Genomic DNA, 15,259 nt, shown 5'->3' on the forward strand with positions numbered 1-15,259 from the left:
AAATAGTTCGTCAGTTTTCAGAAACGATTTATAGAATTTGGAAAAAGTTCATGCATTTCAAAAAAAGAAATAAGAAATAAGAGTAAAAGTAAAAGTAAAGAAATGGAAAGGAAAAAGGAAAATTGAAAAGGAAAGAAAAAACCAAACAAAACCTTTCCATAAAAAACATATCGAAATTAAGAAGGAAAAACTGACTAAGAAGCTTCAAAGTTCTCGTATTTCAGAAATTGCTCTTAAATTTTCCAAAACAAATCCCGGCTTTTTAAAGGTGTTCGTGATTTAAGAAAATATTCTAAAATTTCAAAAATATTCACCAATTTTTTAAATTTTGATTTTGAAAATATGTTCATGAATTTGACATAAAAATGGAATAGGGAAATAAAAATAAAATAAACAAATTCAAAAAAATAAAAGAACAAATGAAAATGAAAATAGGAAAGAAAAAGCAGAAATGAAAACAAAAACCAAAAAATAGGTGTGTGCAGTATGGGGTGTGCGTTATACATGGGACCTAGTTCGGTCGGCCCAATTGATGTAGCGACAAGGAGTTGCATGATACATGGGGAAATGGGATTCGCAATCATGCATTGTGACACCCTCGATTCAATCATACACTAATCATACACGCAAACATGTACGATAAAGATCAGGGACTCACGGGAAGATATCACAACACAACTCTAAACACAAATGAAAGTCATACAAGCTTCATATTACAAGCCATGGGCCTCGAGGGCTCGAATACATAGCTCGATATATAAGCAAGTCAGCGGAAGCAATAATATCTGAGTATAGACATAAAGTTAGACAAGACTTCCTTAAGAAAGCAAGCACAAACTTGAACGATCGAAGAGGCAAGGCATCCTGCTTGGGACCTCCTAACTACTCTTGGTCGTCGGCGGCCTCCACGTAGTAGTAGGCACCCTCGGGGTAGTAGTAGTAGTCGTCGGGGTGGCATCTGGCTCCTGGGATCCACCATCTGGTTGCAATAACCGGAAAGAAAGAAGAAGGCGGGAAAGGGGTAGCAAAGCAACCGTGAGTACTTATCCAAAGTACTCGCAAGCATCAGATCTATACTAAGTATGCATTGGTATCAAATGGAAGGGTTGTATCTAAAGGAAATATGCCCTAGAGGCAACAATAAATTTGTTATTTTATATTTCCTTATATCATGATAAATTTTTATTATTCATGCTAGAATTGTATTAACCGGGAACATAGGTGTGGATACATAGGCAAAAACACAGTGTCCTTGTAAGCCTCTACTAGACTACCTCGTTAATCAAAGATGGTTAAGTTTCCTAACCATAGACATGTGTTGTCATTTGATGAACGGGATCACATCATTAGGAGAATGATGTGATGGACAAGACCCATCCGTTAGCTTAGCATGTTGATCGTTTAGTTTTATTGCTATTGATTTCTTCATGTCAAATACATATTCCTTCGACTATGAGATTATATGTGACGCCCTCGATTCAATCGTACACTAATCATACATGCAAATGTGTACGATCAAGATCAAGGACTCACGGGAAGGTATCACAACACAACTCTAGATTAAAATTAAAATAATACAAGCTTTATATTACAAGCCAGGTGCCTCGAGGGCTCGAATACATAAGCTCGAATACACAAGAGTCAGTGGAAGCAACATTATCTGAGTACAGACATGAGTTAAACAAGTTTGCCTTAAGAAGGCCAGCACAAAAGTAACAACGATCGAAAAGGCAAGGCCTCCTGCTTGGGAGCCTCATAACTACTCCAAGTCGTCAGCGGTCGTCTTGTAGTAGTAGGTACCCTCGGGGCTAGTGGTAATTATCAGTGGTGTCGTCTGGCTCCTGGAATCCGTCATCTGGTCGCAACAATCAGGTATGGGGGAAAAAGAAGTAGCAAAGCAACCGTGAGTACTCATCCAAAGTACTCAGCAAGCAAAGATCTACACTACATATGCAACATTATCAAAGAAAGGCTGTATATGTGGAGTGGGCTGCAGAAGTGCCAGAATAAGAGGGGGAGAAGCTAGTCCTATTGAAGACTAGCATCTGCTGGAAACCACTATCTTGCAGCAACAGGAGGGAGTGGAGTAGCATAAAGTAAAGTAGTAGTAGTAGTGTTATCAACCTCGGCCAGAGATCCTTTCTCGACTCCCTGCGAGAAAGCAATCCCAGAGCCATACTATCCATTTCTCATATCCATGTCTCATCTCAAGTATATATCCAGTTCTAGTTGTATCGATCGGGATACAACTCCAAGTGTCCGTTACCGTAGGGCAGGCTATCGATAGATGTTTTCTTCCCTGCAGGGGTACACCAACTTACCCACCACGCTTGATTAACTCTGCCCGGACACACTTTCCTGGGTCATGCCCGGCCTCGGCCAAACAATACGCCGCAACCCGACCTAGGCTTAATAGAGAGGTCAAGCACGCCGGACTAAACCTATGCCCCCAGGGGTCATGGGCCATCTCCCCGGAAACTCCTGCACGTTGCGTACGCGGCCGGTGAGCAGACCTAACTACCTCCTTCAACAAGGCAGGAGCTTACGCAGTCCAACCCGGCACGCGCCACTCAGTCGCTGACGTCGAGTAAGCTTCGGCTGATGCATACGACGCAGAACGCCCATACAATGCCCACGTGATGGTTAGTGCTATCAGGCCAGTTACCCCTCGGATCAAATATTCAAATCGTAGTGGATTAGGAACGCGCGGTAACAAGCAGAGACTCACGAAAGATGTGACCCTGTTGCCCCGTCTCGAGTACTTGCGGCAAGGGCTAAGAATGCCCGGCCACGCCTCGTAAGTATCTCGCGGGCACCTTCCAGGTCAAACCGACTCCACATCACTCGCTATTAAGCTCACGCGGTACCCCTCAGGGCCGACCCGTCTTTAATAACATGGCTCAGGGTAAAGTCATAGTAACCATAGTAACTGTGTGTCTAACACCAAGGGGGAAAACCCGAGGAATCACCCCCGGTGAATTCCACTCGATGTTATCATCAAGGTGAACGTAAGAGGATCCACCCTCGAGGTTCACACTTGAGGGGTTGCACGGCAGAGTCGTATCGGAAGTGGTTAAGGAGGAAATCACCCTCGATGACCACGACCCAATAGCTACACTACAGGATTAACATCAGAAGTGCTAATGAGGTGTCACCCTCGGCACTCGATAGTAACTCTGCAGAGTCGTACAACTAGGGGGGGTGATGTGCGGTTTCGGGGCCTGGACGTCGATCACGTTGATCGAGTCATCGAACATAAAGCGGGGCAACTGGGACAAGGTGGGGGTCACTGATGGATCACTAACCAACCTATACTAAGCAGTTTAGGATAAGCAGATAAGGTATGAAAGCAGGTAACAACAACAGACTATGCATCAGAGTAGGATCATATAGAAAGCAGTAGCAGTTCTAATGCAAGCATGAGAGGGAAAGAAATGGGCGATATTAGAATTCTCAAGGGGGGTTTGCTTGCCTGGAAGCTCTGCTGAAAAGGAAGAGTCGTCGTCGTAGTCGATCACAAGGGCATCAACGTCGGACTCGGGGTCTACCGGAGAGAAGAGGGGGAAGAAACAATAAATATAAAGCAAACAAAGCATCACAAAGCATAACATGGCAATATGTTGTGCCGGGTGTGACCTAACGTATGGCTACACGATATATGTAAATGCGGAATTCAACCGGGAATGTTTTTCCGGTTCCGGACCTGTGTCAGACAAATGACCGGAGGGGGAATGTTTCATGTTCAGATAGATAGAGGCATCTGACAGGTATGTGGGTAGCGTATTCGGGTTCGTCACGTTTTTCTGAGCAACTTTTATGTAGAAAACTTTTTCATCCGATTTACGGATTATTTTCTATGAATTATCAAAGATTTAAAGATTTTCTGAAATATTTTTATTTAATCTAATCCAAATTTGACCAAGTCAAAATGACTAGTCAAAAAGGAGGGATGTGGCCCACATGTCATTGGCACATAATTTAATTGATGGCTAAACTAAAACAGAGGGGTTAAAATTAACATAGGGGGCCACATGACATAGGCTAGCAATTATCCTAAGTAGTACTAATTAGTCTAACTACTCTGACCACTAAGTATTTAAATAACCTAAACTAATCAGGGCCATCCCCACTTGGCAGTGAGCCAGCCCTGCCTCCCACGCACACACACAACACACTCACGCACACAGTTCTGTTTTCTGCTAAAAAAAGGATAGCATTTTGTGATTTTCATCGAATTTAAACTATGCACCAAATAGGTTTGGTCCAATGGAAACATTTGAGCATTGTCAAGTGTACTACCTCCCATAATAGTTTTGCTCCAGTTAAAAGTCGTTTAGTCGCTGTTTAGGGGCCGTCCAGAGGGTTAGTCGTTGTAGAAATAGAAAAGCTAGCAGTAGCTACAGTAACTGAAAGTTACTGAAGCTGTGCAGCATAGCAGCAGGCACCGGCTGTAGGCGCCCGCGTGCGGCAGCGGCAGCGGTGGTGAGTAGCGCGGCTGCAGGCAGCAGAGCAGCGGGGCGAGAGGGCGCGGGGCAGTGATCGCGGTGTTGCGTGGCCGCGGCGGGCAGCGCCGGCGCGGGGCGGCACAGAGGACAGGCGTCGCGGGGGCAGCAGGGGAGCGCGAGCAGGCGCGCGGGGCAGCAGCGGGTGGGGGATGCGGGGGCGCACGAACTGGGCACGAGCGGCAACAGTAGCGCGCGCGTGGGCGCGGTTCGAGCCACGGGCGGAGCAGGAGGGGTCGCGGCGAGCACGACGACGTCAGGTGGCGGCGGGCGTTGATGGCTATGGTGATGTGGCGCACGGTAGGATGTGTGTGCGCGCGCGTTGCGTTCCTGGAAGCACCAGGAGCACGATGTTGTGCTCGGGCGAGCATGACAACGGCTGTGGTGACGGCCACGAGCTTATCGGCGGCGGCGTATTCGGGCGCGTCAGCGATAGCTAGCTAGGGCGCGCGAGAGAGCAACCGGGAAGGAGTAGGAGGTAGAGTAGCTCACCGAGCGGCTAAGAAAAGCCCTCGACGGATTAGTAGCTGCAGGGTTCGCCGGAGACGACGAGGATCGTCGGCGACAGAGGTGGAAGGGGGCGGAGAAGAACGCCCTCAGCGGGGCCTCCCAGCTCCTGCTGATGGTCGGAGACGAAGGAGCGGAGAACGGCGGAGCGGAGCTCCTGGATGCGTTGGTGAAGCTCGGGGTCGACGGTCGCCGTGGCGGTGCGAGAAGAACGGCGACGACAGCGTCGGGCGACGTTGGGGAGAGAGGCCAGAGGGAGAGCGGGGTGGATCTGGGAGGCAAGGAAGCAAGTGGGGAGGGGATGGGATCAAGGGGTCGGGGCGTAGCGTCCTTATCCCCTCCCGGCATCGGCGCCGGCGAGGTTGTCTGGGGCGACCTGCCCCTGTAGCGGAGAGCTCCTATTGGACGCATTCTGCGTCAAACAACTGCGCGACGCACGCACGGAAACCCCGACTGGGCAGGCCCAATAGTGGGCGCGCCTGTTTGCTTGTACAGTAGCGCTGCGATGTTCGTCTCAAAAGAAAAAGTAGCGAAAATAAAGGGCGCTTCTGCCAGGATTCGACCTCTTGACCTCCAACTCGCGTTCAAAAAGAGCCGACCAGTAGACCTATCAAGTGTTGCTTGTTAAAACGGGAAGCGTGCTGGTATAAGAACTAATACCAATGAAGAATCTGGACAGTTTTAAAAAAAATTCAAACTTTCCTTTGAAATAGTGATTTTTTAACAAACGAGCAATGTTTCAAAATACGATAGATTTTTTAACAACTCGGACATATTTTCAAATTTCAGAAAATAAAACAAAAGACGTGAACATTTTTTGACAGATTTGTTTAAAAAATTCCTGAAATTTTTTCGAAAACCTGAACCTTTATAGAATCTTGAGAACAAAAGTTTGATAATGGGAACAATTTTTCAAAACCACAAACTTTTTTGAACGTACGATTACGCAAACAAATTTTTGAACCGGAATTAGTTACTGTAGTGAACAACATTTTGAACGTACGATTACGCAAACAAATTTTCTGAAAACGAGCAAAATTTGAGTTTCTCATTCATTTCTGGAATTTGTGACATTTCTTTAAAGCACAAACATTTTCTGAATCTTGAGAACAAATTTTGAAACGGAGAACAAATTTGGAAGCGTGAACAATTTTTTAAAGCACAAAACATTTTTGAATCTTCAGAACAATTTTGAAAAATCCCGAACAAATTTGGGAGCGCGAACAATTTTTTAAAGCACGAACATTTTTTGAATCTTGAGAACAAATTTTGAAACGGAGAACAAATTTTGAAGTGTGAACAATTTTTTAAAGCACAAACATTTTTTAATCTTGAGAACAATTTTGAAAAATCCCGAACAAATTTGGAAGTGCGAACAAGTTTTTAAAGCACAAACATTTTTTAATCTTGAGAACAATTTTGAAAAATCCCGAACAAATTTGGAAGAGCGAACAATTTTTTAAATCACGAACATTTTTTGAATCTTGAGAACAAATTTTAAAACAGAGAACAATTTTGAAAAATCCCGAACAAATTTGGAAGCGCGAATATTTTATGAAAACGTGAACATCTTATGAAATCTGGTACATTTTCTGCATTTCGAAAGTTTTGAACTTTTTTGTGTAACGAGAACAAATTTTGAATTTTGAGAACATTTTTCGAAAACTGAACTTTTTATAAAAAAATAGGAACAAAATTTGAATATTTTGAAGAAATAGAAAGAAAACAAAAAATCAGGAAAAAAAATCGAAGTTGTGAACAAAATTTTGAAAATGCGAACACTATTTCAGAAATATGAACAAATTTTGACAAAAAGAACATTTTTGAAAATTCTAAACCATATTTGAAGTTTTTGAAAAGCTTAAAAAGAAAAAGGAAAAAAATTTAAAAAGAAAAAACAAAGAAAACGAGAAAAAAGAAATAACAGAATAAGATTGTGAAGAAAAACCAGAAAGAACTAGTAGAAGGAACTGGTTTTAAGTTTTATCGTCGCTTTCAGTTTCTTTAAGTTTAGCTTTGTTGTTCGTTTGCATCCATGAGTCGGTCGCGATGGCTACCGCGGCATGTACCTCTACAGAAGGTCGTTAGTTCGATCCCTGTTCAGACCATTTTTCGCGGTTTTTTAATATCGCGAAGCGAAACCAGTTAAATGGGCCGGCCCAAGGTGAGCTGCGTCTTGTGCGAAGCGGCGACTACTTGCCGCAGTAAGCGGCGAATAGGAAATCCCCCTGTAGCGACCCGGTCGCGTGAACAAGGGAGTGAGGAGGGATCGCCAGGGCAGGCCGGCCTGGCTGTTTAGTTAGATGGGCCAAACCGCCTAGTAGATCAGGTCCTTTTCCTTTTCTATTTTGTTTCCATTTTCTCTTTTCCTTTTGCATTTTCTTTTTGTACCAAATGCGTTTTGTTTTGAACAAAACATGGCACATAAATCTAACACAACATATTGAGATGGAACAAGAAGTATGGGTTCAAAAGGAGTTTCCTAACCATTTTTGTTTGAAATTGAAAAGGCCAAATTTAATTGCTGCTGGACCAAAAACTAATTCCATTTAAGTTCAGACCATTTTTCGCGGTTTTTTAATATCGCGAAGCGAAACCAGTTAAATGGGCCGGCCCAAGGTGAGCTGCGTCCTGTGCGAAGCGGCGACTACTTGCCGCAGTAAGCGGCGAATAGGAAATTCCCCTGTAGCGACCCGGTCGCGTGAACAAGGGAGCGAGGAGGGATCGCCAGGGCAGGCCGGCCTGGCTGTTTAGTTAGATGGGCCAAACCGCCTAGTAGATCAGGTCCTTTTCCTTTTCTATTTTGTTTCCATTTTCTCTTTTCCTTTTGCATTTTCTTTTTGTACCAAATGCGTTTTGTTTTGAACAAAACATGGCACATAAATCTAACACAACATATTGAGATGGAACAAAAAGTATGGGTTCAAAAGGAGTTTCCTAACCATTTTTGTTTGAAATTGAAAAGGCCAAATTTAATTGCTGCTGGACCAAAAACTAATTCCAGGGGCATTTTGGGAATTCAAAAGAGGTTGGTTCCAACATGACAAATATACAGGGATTATTTTATACCCTTTGAACATTTTAGTTTGCATGTTTGAGAAATTTGAATTTTGGACTTTAGTTTGAACTTGAATTTGAATTAAGATCTGGATCAAGCGAGGATTAGCAATAGTAATGTGATGACAAGGCACCATTAGCAGAGGATTACTGTAGCTTAATTATCCGGGCGTTACAAATCTCCTCCACTACAAGAAATCTCGTCCCGAGATTTAAGGGGTGAAGTATGGGGGAAAGACTCGGGAAGGACGGAGCTCAACACAAGATAGGTACCTGGGGACTATCTTAGTGAACGTGGCATAGTGACATCTCTCGAGTTGAAATTCAAGAAAGACATCGAGAGCAAGGCTAGAAGGTGCAATAAGAAGCTTCAAGCGAATGGACAATCGTTCGATGTCTAAAACAGAGGGTGAGAGGGGTTCAGAGCATCGAGAATAAGTATTGCATCTGATACTAGAACAAATCACAAGAAGGTGGCTCATGAATCAATACGAAGCCAAGCGTGAGGAACCATTTTGGAAGACAGGGATGTACAGGAGAGTCAGGTTTCAATCATGTGGAACTGTGGGTTATGAGCCCACCATGTGGGTTAAAAGTAGGAAGGGCGATGATAACAAGGCATGTCAGGGCATAGACTGTCGGTTATGTTGGCAGCAATGTTGCTACCAAGGGCGAGGGACGAAGAGAACCATTTTCCTGCTCGTAGAACGAGGCAGACCAATAGGCAAAGTTCTCGTCCATCGGTGGTTACTAGAATGTCAACAACAATAATAATAGGGTCTTTCTAATAGAGTTGTACATCGAGGTGCTTACATAATCAAGGAATTTTCTCTGCTCAGATAAGTTAGGTTACTGGAAAAGTTAAACAAAACAATGGAAAGGAAATTATGATTAGTATATTAATCAGACCAACAGAAGGAAAATGTGCTTATACCCGAGTATCAAGAGTATATATTTCGCAAGGGAAGGCAAAGCATGATATACATGATAAGGCCCCTGTATGAAACCATTTAGACAACGGGGCAAGGAAATTGTGAGTATTACCCATACAACGGCGTTTCGATAATTGAACAAGAAAATTCAGCATTGCGCTTCCAATGTTCTTGTTGATGATCGGAGTACCACAGACATGCTTCAGGATAGCATTGCCATGGTCATCGGTTAAAGGTCGCACGCTGGGAACACAAAGGATCCATCAAGAATTTTTAGAACATCTCATGCAATTTTATCAGGAAAAGGATGAGGATGTGGCCGATGGGTTCAGGTGCAATCCATCGGCATGTCGAAAGGATGTATTTCCAAAATTCTATGAACAAGTTTGTGTAGGGGGGGGGAAGAAAGGATGTTGTCGATGATAACACAAATCATCAAGGGGCAAGGAGTGTATTTCTCATCACGAATTCAATTGATATCCTGGAAGAGCTCAGAATGTTGATGATGATCACGACACCTTTGTCGAGAGATTTCAAACAATATTTGTGGACTGGACTACGTTTGAAATTGCATGCTACGTTTCCCAACAATATTTGTGGGCTAGACTACAGAATGCCAAAACAGAGGGGAAGGCCTAGCCTATCAAAGACTAGCATCTTCAAGAAACTCCAAGCATCTTGCAGCATGTAGAAGAGTATAGAATAGCAGTTTATAATTAACAAGCATGTTCTGGAATTAATGCCCAGAGATCCTTCCTCAACTCCCTGCGAGGAAGCAATCCCGGAGCCACATATCCATCACAAGTATCTGTTGGAAATATGCCCTAGAGGCAATAATAAAATGGTTATTATTATATTTCCTTGTTCATGATAATTGTCTATTGTTCATGCTATAATTGTGTTATCTGAAAATCGTAATACATGTGTGAGTACATAGACCACAACATGTCCCTAGTGAGCCTCTAGTTGACTAGCTCGTTGATCAATAGATGGTTACGGTTTCCTGACCATGGACATTGGATGTCATTGATAATGGGATCACATCATTAGGAGAATGATGTGATGGACAAGACCCAATCCTAAGCATAACGCAAGATCGTGTAGTTGGTCCGCTAAAGCTTTTCTAATGTCAAGTATCTTTTCCTTAGACCATGAGATTGTGCAACTCCAGGATACTGTAGGAATACTTTGGGTGTGCCAGACGTCACAACGTAACTGGGTGACTATAAAGGTGCACTATGGGTATCTCTGAAAGTGTCTGTTGGGTTGGCACGAATCGAGACTGGGATTTGTCACTCCGTATGACGGAGAGGTATCTTTGGGCCCACTCGGTAAGACATCATCGTAATGAGCTCAATGTGACCAAGGGTTGGTCACGGGATGGTGTGTTACACAACGAGTAAAGTGACTTGCCGGTAACGAGATTGAACGAGGTATTGGAATACCGACGATCGAATCTCGGGCAAGTAACGTACCGATTGACAAAGGGAATTGTATACGGGATTGCTTGAATCCTCGACATCATGGTTCATCCGATGAGATCATCGTGGAACATGTGGGAGCCAACATGGGTATCCAGATCCCGCTGTTGGTTATTGGCCGGAGAGTTGTCTCGGTCATGTCTGCATGGTTCCCGAACCCGTAGGGTCTACACACTTATGGTTCGATGACACTAGGGTTATTAGGAAGATTTGTATGTGATTACCAAATGTTGTTCGGAGTCCGGATGAGATCCCGGACATCACAGGGAGTTCCGGAATAGTCCGGAGGTGAAGATTTATATATGGGAAGTCATCATACGGTCACCGGAAATATTCGAGGGTTTACCGGTATTGTACCGGGACCACCGGAGGGGTTCCGGGGGTCCACCGGGAGGGTCCATCTGCCCCGGAGGGCCTTATGGGCTGTAGGTGGAAGGGAATCAGCCCCTAGTGGGCTGGGCGCCATTCCCCCTAGGGCCCATGGGCATGGGTTTGGGGGGAACCGTAAAGGGTGGCGCCCCCCCTTGCTTGGGGGGCAAGCTCCCTCCCCCTTGGCCGCCGCCCCCCTCTAGATCTCATCTAGAGGGGCCGGCCCCCTTCCCCCTTCTCCCTATAAATAGAGGGGCGAGGGGAGGGCTGCAGCACCACATCCAAGGCGCAGCCCCTCCCCTCCCCAACACCTCTCCTCCTCCGCGTGAGCTTGGCGAAGCCCTGCCGGAGAACTGCCACTCCATCACCACCACGCCGTTGTGCTGCTGTTGGAGCCTTCTTCCTCAACCTCTCCCTCCTCCTTGCTAGATTGAGGCACGGGAGACATCACCGGGCTGCACGTGTGTTGAACACGGAGGCACCGTTGTTCGGTGCTTAGATCGGATTCGGCCGCGATCTGAATCGCTACGTGTACGACTCCTCCAACCGCGTTCTTGCAACGCTTCCGACTCGCGATCTTCAAGGGTATGAAGATGCACTCCCCTCTTGTTTCTAGATACTCCATAGATTGATCTTGGTGATGCGTAGAAATTTTTTAATTTCTGCAACGATCCCCAACAGTGGTATCAGAGCTAGGTCTATGCATAGTTTCTATGCACGAGTAGAACACAAGTTGTTGTGGGCGTCGATTTTGTCAATTTACTTGCCGTTACTAGTCTTATCTTGATTCGGCGGCATCGTGGGATGAAGCCGCCCGGACCGACCTTACACGTACGCTTACGTGAGACTGGTTCCACTGACTGACATGCACTAGTTGCATAAGGTGGCTAGCGGGTGTCTGTCTCTCCCACTTTAGTCGGATCGGATTCGATGAAAAGGGTCCTTATGAAAGGTAAATATAAATTGGCATATCACGTTGTGGTTTTGGCGTAGGTAAGATTCTTACTAGAAACCTATAGCAGCCACGTAAAAACTTGCAACAACAATTAGAGGACATCTAACTTGTTCTTGCAGCATATGCCGTGTGATGTGATATGGCCAAAAGGATGTGATGAATGATATATGTGATGTATGAGATTGATCATGTTCTTGTAATAGGAATCACGACTTGCATGTCGATGAGTATGACAACCGGCAGGAGCCATAGGAGTTGTCTTAATTTATTTATGACCTGCGTGTCAACATAAATGTCATGTAATTACTTTACTTTATTGCTAATCGTTAGCCATAGTAGTAGAAGTAATAGTTGGCGAGACAACTTCATGAAGACACAATGATGGAGACAATGATGATGGAGATCATGGTGTCATGCCGGTGACAATGATGATCATGGCGCCCCGAAGATGGAGATCAAAAGGAGCAAAATGATATTGGCCATATCATGTCACTATTTGATTGCATGTGATGTTTATCATGTTTTACATCTTATTTTCTTAGAACGACGGTAGCATAAATAAGATGATCCCTCGCAATAATTTCAAGAAAGTGTTCCCGCTAACTGTACACCGTTGATAAGGTCCGTTGTTCCGAAGCACCACGTGGTGATCGGGTGTGATAGGTTCTAACGTTCGCATACAACGGGTGTAAGCCAGATTTACACACACAATACACTTAGGTTGACTTGATGAGCCTAGCATGTACAGACATGGCCTCGGAACACGGAAGACCGAAAGGTCGAACATGAGTCGTATAGAAGATACGATCAACATGAAAATGTTCACCGATGATGACTAGTCCGTCTCACGTGATGATCGGACATGGCCTAGTTGACTCGGATCATGTATCACTTAGATGACTAGAGGGATGTCTATCTGAGTGGGAGTTCATTAAATAATTTGATTAGATGAACTTAATTATCATGAACATAGTTTAAAAATCTTTGCAATATGTCTTGTAGATCAAATGGCCCACGCTAATGTTGCCCTCAACTTCAACGCGTTCCTAGAGAAAACCAAGCTGAAAGACAATGGCAGCAACTACACGGACTGGGTCCGTAACCTGAGGATTATCCTCATAGCTGCCAGGAAAGCATATGTCCTTGATGCACCGCTAGGTGAAGCACCTGTTTTCCTAGCAGAACAAGACGTTATGAACGCCTAGTAGACGCGCAGTGATGATTACTCCCTGGTTCAGTGCGGCATGCTTTACAGCTTAGAACCGGGGGTCCAAAAGCGTTTTGAGCAACACAGAGCATATGAGATGTTCCAAGAGCTGAAAATGGTTTTCCAAGCTCATGCTCGGGTCGAGAGATATGAAGTCTCCGACAAGTTCTACAGTTGTAAGATGGAGGAGAATAGTTCCGTCAGCGAGCACATACTCAAAATGTCTGGGTTGCACAACCGCTTGTCTCAGCTGGGGGTTAATCTCCCGGATGATGCGGTCGTTGACAGAATCATTCAGTCGCTCCCACCTAGCTACAAGAGCTTTGTGATGAACTTCAATATGTAGGGGATGGAAAAGACCATTCCTGAGGTATATTCAATGCTGAAATCAGTGGAGGTGGAAATCAAAAAGGAGCATCAAGTGTTGATGGTGAATAAAACCACTAAGTTCAAGAAAGGCAAGGGTAAAAAGAACTTCAAGAAGGACGACAAGGGAGTTGCCGCTCCTGGCAAGCAAGCTGCCGGGAAGAAGCCAAAGAATGGACCCAAGCCTGAGACTGAGTGCTTTTATTGCAAGGGAAACGGTCACTAGAAGCGGAACTGCCCCAAGTACTTAGCAGATAAGAAGGCCGGCAATGCCAAAGGTATATGTGATATACATGTTATTGATGTGTACCTAACCAGCGCTCGTAGTAGCTCCTGGGTATTTGATACCGGTGCAGTTGCTCATATTTGTAACTCAAAATAGGAACTGTGGAATAAACGGAGACTGGCGAAGGACGAGGTGACGATGCGCGTCGGGAATGGTTCCAAGGTCGATGTGATCGCCGTCGGCACGCTACCTCTACATTTACCTACGGGATTAGTTTTAAATCTCAATAATTGTTATTTAGTACCAGCTTTGAGCATGAACATTGTATCTGGATCTCGTTTAATGCGAGATGGCTACTCATTTAAATCTAAGAATAATGGTTGTTCTATTTATATGAGAAACATGTTTTATGGTCATGCCCCGCTGGTCAATGGTTTATTCTTATTTAATCTCGAACGTGATGTTACACATATTCATAGTGTGAATGCCAAAAGATGCAAGGTTGATAATGATAGTCCCACATACTTGTGGCACTGCCGCCTTGGTCACATTGGTGTCAAACGCATGAAGAAACTCCATGCAGATGGACTTTTGGAGTCTCTTGATTATGAATCATTTGACACGTGTGAACCATGCCTCATGGGCAAAATGACCAAGACTCCATTCTCCGGAACAATGGAGCGAGCAACCAACTTATTGGAAATCATACATACTGATGTGTGCGGTCCAATGAGTGTTGAGGCTCGCGGTGGCTATCGATATGTTCTCACCCTCACTGATGACTTGAGTAGATATGGGTATGTCTACTTAATGAAACACAAGTCTGAGACCTTTGAAAAGTTCAAGGAATTTCAGAGTGAGGTTGAGAATCAACGTGACAGGAAAATCAAGTTCTTGCGATCAGATCGTGGGGGAGAATATTTGAGTCACGAATTTGGCACGCACTTAAGGAAATGCAGAATTGTTTCACAACTCATGCCGCCCGGAACACCTCAGCGTAATGGTGTGTCCGAACATCGTAATCACACTCTATTGGATATGGTACGATCTATGATGTCTCTTACCGATCTACCGCAGTCATTTTGGGGTTATGCTATAGAGACTGCAGCATTCACTTTAAATAGGGCTCCATCTAAATCCGTTGAGACGACACCATATGAATTGTGGTTTGGTAAGAAACCTAAGCTGTCGTTTTTGAAAGTTTGGGGATGCGATGCTTATGTCAAGAAACTTCAACCTGAAAAGCTCGAACCCAAATCGGAAAAATGCGTCTTCATAGGATACCCTAAAGAAACTATTGGGTATACCTTCTACCTCAGATCCGAAGGCAAGATCTTTGTTGCCAAGAATGGATCCTTTCTAGAGAAAGAGTTTCTCTCGAAAGAAGTAAGTGGGAGGAAAGTAGAACTTGATGAAGTATTGCCTCTTGAACCGGAGAGTGGCGCACCTCAAGAAAATGTTCCTGAGGTGCCTGCACCGACAAGAGAGGAAGTTAATGATGATGATCATGAAACTTCAGATCAAGTTGCTACTGAACTTCATAGGTCCACAAGGACATGTTCCGCACCAGAGTGGTACGGCAACCCTGTCCTGGAAATCATGTTGTCAGACAATGGTGAACCTTCGAACTATGAAGAAGCGATGGTGGGCCCATATT

General features: G+C 44.6%; 1 non-coding gene across 1 annotated transcript; it reads right to left on the reverse strand.

Moving 5' to 3' along the window:
• Positions 1-1,540: 1,540 nt before the first annotated feature.
• LOC125554099 (uncharacterized) lies at positions 1,541-5,453 on the reverse strand. Its single transcript, XR_015601513.1, has 3 exons — positions 4,995-5,453; positions 3,473-3,544; positions 1,541-1,855 (listed from the first exon to the last, which is right to left on the reverse strand). It is a non-coding gene; the product is annotated as an uncharacterized LOC125554099 (transcript).
• Positions 5,454-15,259: the final 9,806 nt, after the last annotated feature.

Source organism: Triticum urartu, chromosome 4A (assembly GCF_056163025.1).
Source record: "Triticum urartu cultivar PI428250 chromosome 4A, HENAU_Tu73, whole genome shotgun sequence".
Classification (NCBI taxonomy): Eukaryota; Viridiplantae; Streptophyta; class Magnoliopsida; order Poales; family Poaceae; genus Triticum; species Triticum urartu.